This window comes from Diadema antillarum, unplaced genomic scaffold (assembly GCF_040938485.1).
Source record: "Diadema antillarum isolate AM-2024a unplaced genomic scaffold, OU_Dant_1.0 seq00001611_RagTag, whole genome shotgun sequence".
Lineage (NCBI taxonomy): Eukaryota > Metazoa > Echinodermata > Echinoidea > Diadematoida > Diadematidae > Diadema > Diadema antillarum.
Window position 1 is genome coordinate 385074 of NW_027272324.1, and position 7489 is coordinate 392562.

Below are 7489 nucleotides of genomic sequence, written 5' to 3' on the forward strand. Positions count from 1 at the left end.
AAAATCGTTACAAGCGAGAAATATGATTATGAGTCTGTAATTATTAGTTATGCTTTTCTGTAAATAGCATTACACTGACAGTTTATCTACAACAGAGTTATTCAGCAAGCATTATGTTATGAAGATCATAATTAAACCATTCAGTTTGTTTGGTGTATACTTTTTGTTGTTCATTATAATAGACGTAGAATTAGGAAGGCTTAGATTAATGTTTTCAGTATTAGTTTTCAGTATTTCAGTTTTCAGTATTTCATTTGTAATATAATATATTCAATGCAGACAATTCCCAATAAGTACATTTGATCTGAACTGAATTGAATTGAATGGAATTGAATTGAATTATCGTCAGCTGACAAAACGGCTTTACACGGTTACGCGATCATTATCATAATGATAGTGATGTCTAACTTACATTCGATATGAACTTGCACGCATGAGCCAAGTTAAATTGACTCCTCAAAATGTATTCACATAATAATGTGCAAACATGACAACAACTAATTATGCATACGATGTTACAGAAATTTCTACGTGTGTTGGTCATAGGAAGAAGTCTGTTCTATGAAATGAGAGAAAGACTTCTCCATTGATTTTCGGAAAGTATTTCTGAACTCTGGTAAAGACATTCGGTCATTATGTCGTCCATCAAAACGGGGAAAGAAACTGTTAATGAATTCTTCCGCTGGCATTTGTTTTTGCTTTATTCCTTTAAAACTGGCAGGGATGTGTGACACACATGTCAGATTCCTCGCCACCATTCATGTAAATTAGAAATAAAATTGTATTTTATTCCTAATGTACAAGGTTAGAGTGTTCTTTATGCACTGTTGTATGTGAATCCATCAAATAACAAGACGAGGTTTTCGAGTCATAATTTCCGACCAAGGTTAGGATTTCATGAGCTTTAGATGCTACTTAGTGACTATTCGTAGTGATGTAAAATTCTTGATTTTTTTTTAATATTCAAACAATACGCTGAATACCTCAAATATTCGAAATGTACCTCATAAGAGATGTCGTATTTTCCCATGCAGCTTATCTTTGTGCTGGTTTGTCTCAGCTGTAATAATTGATTGTGCATGCATTGTTTTCTTTACTCAACTTGAAGCACATTGTACAGAAAATAAATCTATATTGTTAAACGTTAAGTTGTCCAGCTCTAAGTTGCTTTTCTTTCATATATCTTTCTTATGGTATTATACGCATTTGATACGAACATATAATAAAATATACACTCAGCAAAAAAAGAAAGTAACCACTTTTTCGAGGTCCTATTTTTCATGGAAGATTTTTATAAAAAAACAATGTATTATATGCCATATTAAAGGTAAATTAATTGGCTATTAAAATAGGTTGATTAAAAAGAAAACTTTACGCATGAGTGAGCACATTCGTTTTTGTTCTCCAAGGCATAAAATTGAAAATTGCAAAAATTAACATGTTCTCTTTCATTTGCAAATGCCCTTCACGATAACACTGACTACAAAAGACCATGGACACAATGAGAGACATGAATAAAATAGGAAAAATAAGTTTTTGTTCTCTAAAACTAAAAGGGAAAAATAAGAATTTTCTGTCAAGTCAAACTTCAAATGACATAGGGAGTAAAGCATAAAGATGATTAAATGAGCAGAATTTTTTTATTTATTTCTTTTAATCTAGTGATTTAAGAATCCATGTGACAATTGTAAGAACAAAACATTATTTACAATTTCCTAATTTGAGAAAAAAAGCTCAAATTTCTACCATTTTTGTCAATTATTACTTCTTCTCTTATTTCATTTGAATTTAATTTTGACATAAGATGCTTTATTTTCTCCATTATTTTTAGCCTTCATTGATCTTTTGAGCTTTAAAGATATCATAGAGATCAAAGGTTTAGTTTTTCAACTTAATTCATGTTTCTTTTTGTGTGAAATTTGTTGTTTGTTCTTATTGTTCTATGGAAGAGCGCATATACGCATGAATGACAACTTGTTCAGTTTTGCTATTTTTACTTTTGTGCCCTGGAAGAGAAAAACAATGGTGTTCACTCATGCGTAAAGTTTCCCTTTTTGTTTTTGTTGACCTACCAGGTTGATAGCCAATTAAATTACCTTCAATATGGTATATAATACATTAGCTTTCAGACACATATTCTATGAGAAGTCTAGACTTGAAAAAGCGTTTACTTTCTTTTTTTGCTGAGCGTAATATACATGTATATTCATGAGAATGATATTCATTACAATAATAATATGTATTTCATTGAGTGCATTATATTATAATGCACTCAATCACATACATAAATAGCGTTGGACACTATACCCGGCTAATTTAACAATTATAGCTTGCTTAGTTGAGCTTCATCGATCTATAGCCAAAACTAAAAACACGTACTGTGTTCATTATTGTTAATGAAACTCACCTTCTTTTGTCTAAGGGAAGTATATGAATAAGAATATCTACAATTTTATTCTATTTTTTTTCTTGCAAAAAGGGTAATGCAGGAGTCAATCAGTTCCATTGTAGACTACTGTAGTCAACATTTCTACAATAAATCTTTTGTTGTGTATTTTGAAATATCCCTGTGTTAAAATGAACCGAAGGTTTGTTGACTCCGAGCAGAAACATTTTGTTGTTTTATAAAATATGAATGTATATATATATATATATATATATATATATATATATATATATATACTCGGGGAAAAAAAGAAAGTAAACACTTTTTCTATGTTATATTTTCATAGAAGATTTAGATGAAAATCAAGGAATCATTGAAGGTGATTTAATTGGCTATCAACTTAGTAGGTCAATAATGATTATAAAGGGAAACTGTACGCATGAGTGAACATAATTATTTGTTTTTGTCCTTCAAGGCACAAAAGTAAAAATTGCAAAAATTGACATGTTGTCTTTCATTTGCAAATGCCCTTCAAGATGACAATGATAATAAAAGACCAGTTTGACACAATGAGACACTACAAATAACAAAAATACGTTGTCGTTCTTTTTATCTCTTTATAACCTCAAACGAAAGCAAAGTGGGAAACTTAAGGGCGAAAAAGAATTTTCTGTCAACTCAAACTTCAAATGACATAGGGAATAAAGGCTCAGGGATGATTAAGTCAACAGAATTTCTTAATTTTATGCTTTTAAATTAGTAATTCAAGAATCCATAATACAAATTTAAGAACCAATTTTTTTTTTTTACAATTTTCCTAATTAAAAAAATCAATTAAAATTTTTACTGTTTTTGTTGAAATTGCTTCTTCTCTCATTTCATTGAAATTTGGATTTTACAGGGGATTCTTCATTTTCCTCCATCATTTTAGCTTTCTTTAACTTTTTGGCTTCAATGATATTACAGAGATCATAGGTTTAATTTTGCAACTTCATTAATGTTTCTTATTGTGCTAAATTTGTTTTTTTTTTCTTGTCGTTATATGGAAGAGTACTTACACATGAATGACAACGTGTTCATTTTTCCAATTTTTACTTTTGTGCCTTGGAAGAGAAAAACACAGGTTGATAGCCAATTAAATTATCTTTGATATATGGTGTATAATACATTAACTTTTTGCCAAATATTCTATGACAAAATAAACTTGAAAAGGTGTTTACTTTCTTCTTTTTTGCTATATATATATATATATATATATATATATATATATATATACGTGTGTATGTTTGTGTGTGTTTAGTGCATTATTTAATGTAATGAAAATGAACGTGTGTGTATGTAAGTGCAAGCGTGTTGTTGTGTAAGTGCTTAAATTGTTCGGTGTTAGTATTATGCCTATGGATGTGTGAGTGCGCATTCCCAAGAATATTTTGTAAACCACATTCCGTAGTATCACGAAAATAAACAGGGCTACTATATTTCCATATCAATGTTTGTGTTTGTCTGATTTTGGAGTTTATTTTCGTGTTTCACTTTAGATAAATCACATGCGAACGATGCAATAATTTCATAAGGAACAAGCAATCATAATACAACAATTTACCATCAACATTACAGGTGTATTCCATAGACAAACACCCAAGGAAGCAAGTATGATAAATCACTTATGTAGATTCATGCTTAGTTTTTTACCGGCGTAATGATATCAAGAGTTAATTTGAACAGACATGAAAACAAAAATAACGTGCACAATAGAAAATTTCAAAGAGCATAATTCGTTAGCATACTAGAGAACGCGTTTATTCTTGAAAGTATTTGACTTGAGAACTATAACCACGTTAATAAAGGGAAGGACAAGCAGAAGTGGAAATAAGTCAAAGACACTGCATTGTGAGTTATATGCAGGGGACACAACATGCTTGCAAAATCATTATGGAAAGAATCATGTTAAGAACTAAGGTTGAGTGAGCATTACTACGCACAGAAACAAGTCCCGCTCTCGCCAGTGTTCGGGAATGCAGCGCTGTCCCGCCGCCGCGCCGTGTCGACTTATGTGAATAAATTAAGGGAGATACTTTTTAAAATCCTAACAGAGTTGTCATACAATCTTTTATCATCATCAAGCTTTTGTGGAATTAGTGAAACAATGTGAACCAATCTGTTGATGTCCTACTGAATGTAATCAATTCGGCTCGATCAATTCTACTGTTTAAGCTTGTCGTGACGGAAGCAGCACGTACATAGGAAATGGCTGAGACCTGGATTTAGGGTCAAAATCAAGTTACACTCTATTTAACATTGTTCGTCCCGAGGGTGAAAATCTACAAGCCTCGACATATTTTCCATATCATGAATTATCTAAAATTCTGCTAATGGGTGACTTTCCTAGCAGTCAGTTACTCCTTCACTAAATAATCTGCATTTACTGTAGGTGTCCTGTAACCCTTGTGTGCCACATTAACTCTCTCTCTGAACAAATGACTCAAAGTCGCATTGCTATATTATATCAATAATATCTTGCCCTAGAATACGAAAGGGTAAGACACGCAGGGTACGGAGGTATCCATTTTTGGTTTTCTTTCTGCATAAGCAAAATCGTGCCGTTTTTAATTACATGTAGTGTGTAGGGGTTAACATGCTACGTGGCGCCGCGAACAAACTGTTGTCTATTGTTTGCTACATTATTTGGCATTGCATGCGTGTGTGTGTGCGTGTGTGTGTGTGTGTGTGTGTGTGTGAGTGAGAAAGAGGGAGAAAGAGAGAGAGAGAGAGATGGAGGAGGAGGGAGGGAGAGCATGGGGGAGGGAAGGATCGAGGGGGTCGGAGGGGAGAGATTAACCCTTTTTGGCTCCTTTTCGGATGAGTCAAGACCGTATGTTGGAACTTCAGATAAGGATGGTTTAAACACACGAGTTGGATTTTGCCATCATGAAGGATGTCCTTGGTACACAGCCACAAATTATAATAAACCACAAGGAACACGTGTTTAAAAACATGCTAGAACTAAAGTAGCTGATCACGGACTGACTTACGCATCTGGCTGCATCTCGACTTACCATGCTTATACGATGCTGTTCAATTTTAATGAAATTAATTTGAAGAGAAAAATATTACACACTTGCATGAACAATGGTGGTCTTACAGATTTACAAGGGGTTGGTTATTCAGTGTTTGGACAGACATCAAACATTGACAAAAAAGAAGAAGAAAAGAAACAAGCATATGCCTAATAGTGAATTGTGATACGATTGTCACAGCTCTCACATCCCGAAAATAATGCTTATATTTATGGGTCATAGAAATGTCATGTGTAGATTGGACCAGGAAAGGAACATTATGCGTGCAAAATAAAAGACCAAATCCATTGAGGGAGAGAGAGAGAGAGAGAGAGAGAGAGAGGGAGGGAGGGATGGCACAAAGAGAGGGAGAGAAACATGGTTTGATAAACTTAGATATGTGGTGGCTGGACACTATAAACATAATGCACGACTATCTCAACAGCAGGCTATGAATGCCAATAAGTAATTGATTTAAATTTTTCATCCATTCCAGTGCGATTTTTTTTTTTGGTACATCATACGCACAATTTTTAAGTCATCGCCTATGAGAATCGGGTGATGCTCAATGTATTAATAGGGCCTACACATAAAGCATAATAATGATTGTTGATATTGTAGGAGACAGCGAGTTAATCTATATACGTCTCGTGGCATACACACCAGGTCGACCTCTTGTCACCGTTTCGTGTTTGTCTCATCGACTTACCTCTATGTTTGCAACCTTCACGGCCATGCTGGATGGATATTGACGTATAGAGAAGTGACTCAGACGGATCACTCATCTATACAAACCAATGACCGACTTGTTTCCTTGTAATCGACCGTCTGTTCCACTCAGTCTGACATTTTAGGCCTGAAGTTCAAGTAGTTTGCCCTTCAATACTCATTGTTGTATGTGTAGTCCCCCTCCCAGCCGACACCCCCCCCCCCCCCCCCCACCCCGCGATCGCTGCATTCAACACTAGTACAATGCCTATTTTACGGACTTTGGCGGTCATGGCCGAATCTTACCGATCTGCTGTAGTTCAACGAAAGCTTCTTATTTTCCATGTTTTCTGTTCTAGTTGTTCGTTCGTTTTCGTGTTTGTTTGCTTTCCCCATGTCTTTCAGGCTCTGAAGATGTAGCGGCGCTCAATAGGTATTATCAAGGAAGTTCCTTGGTATTATTCCTCAAAGTACGAGGGGTAGTAGATCACCAAAAGAGAAGGACGCCATCATTGTCAACTGATTTAGCCACTTTGACGCTTAGCATTGTCACCACTGAACTTTATATGAGGTATCTGGATATGCCACAGGCTCATTTACAATGTGCAAAGCCGCCATCTGTAAAAACCAGGTACACTCTATATGGGGACTTGCACGCGTTTTCCAGTAGAGAGTGTCACCAAGATTTCAGGTCATCAGGTCTGATGTCGTGAGCTCAGTACACAGACCCTACATGTAAAGCGGGGTTCCCACTGTCGTGCGATCCATTGCGAACGCCACGATTGGACATTCGTAACTGATCGTGGAAAATTTGTTGAACTCGTCTGAAATTTCACGTTTGGATACGAGGTTATACGAATCAATACGTGTCGGTACGCTTGTATGCGATATGGTCACGATTGGCCTATTTCAAGCGATACGATCTGTCACGATCTGGTCTGCCGTTCAAATACGATCCGACAGGATTGTCCTGATTGAGTTCACGATTGGTTCCGATCTAACATGACCATTACGATCAGGATCCCCGATCTGGTACGTGCAGCAACGTACTGATACGTTCCAATACGAATACCGCGAACCAATACGGGCTGCTGAGATAAGATACGATATCTTTTACGATCGGGATCAGAAGCGACCCCCATTTAAGGCGCGATTGGACCCGAATGGGAATATTATAGTCCGGCTGACGATACATTTCATTGCTTCCCTTAAATTATGCAGAGTGATTAGGCCTATTAATTTTATCCACAACCATTGATGATGGCAAGGCTTGACAGGTTGACGATGATGACAACATAACCTTTGCAGTGTTGCTAATGACGATTATGTTATCAGAGAG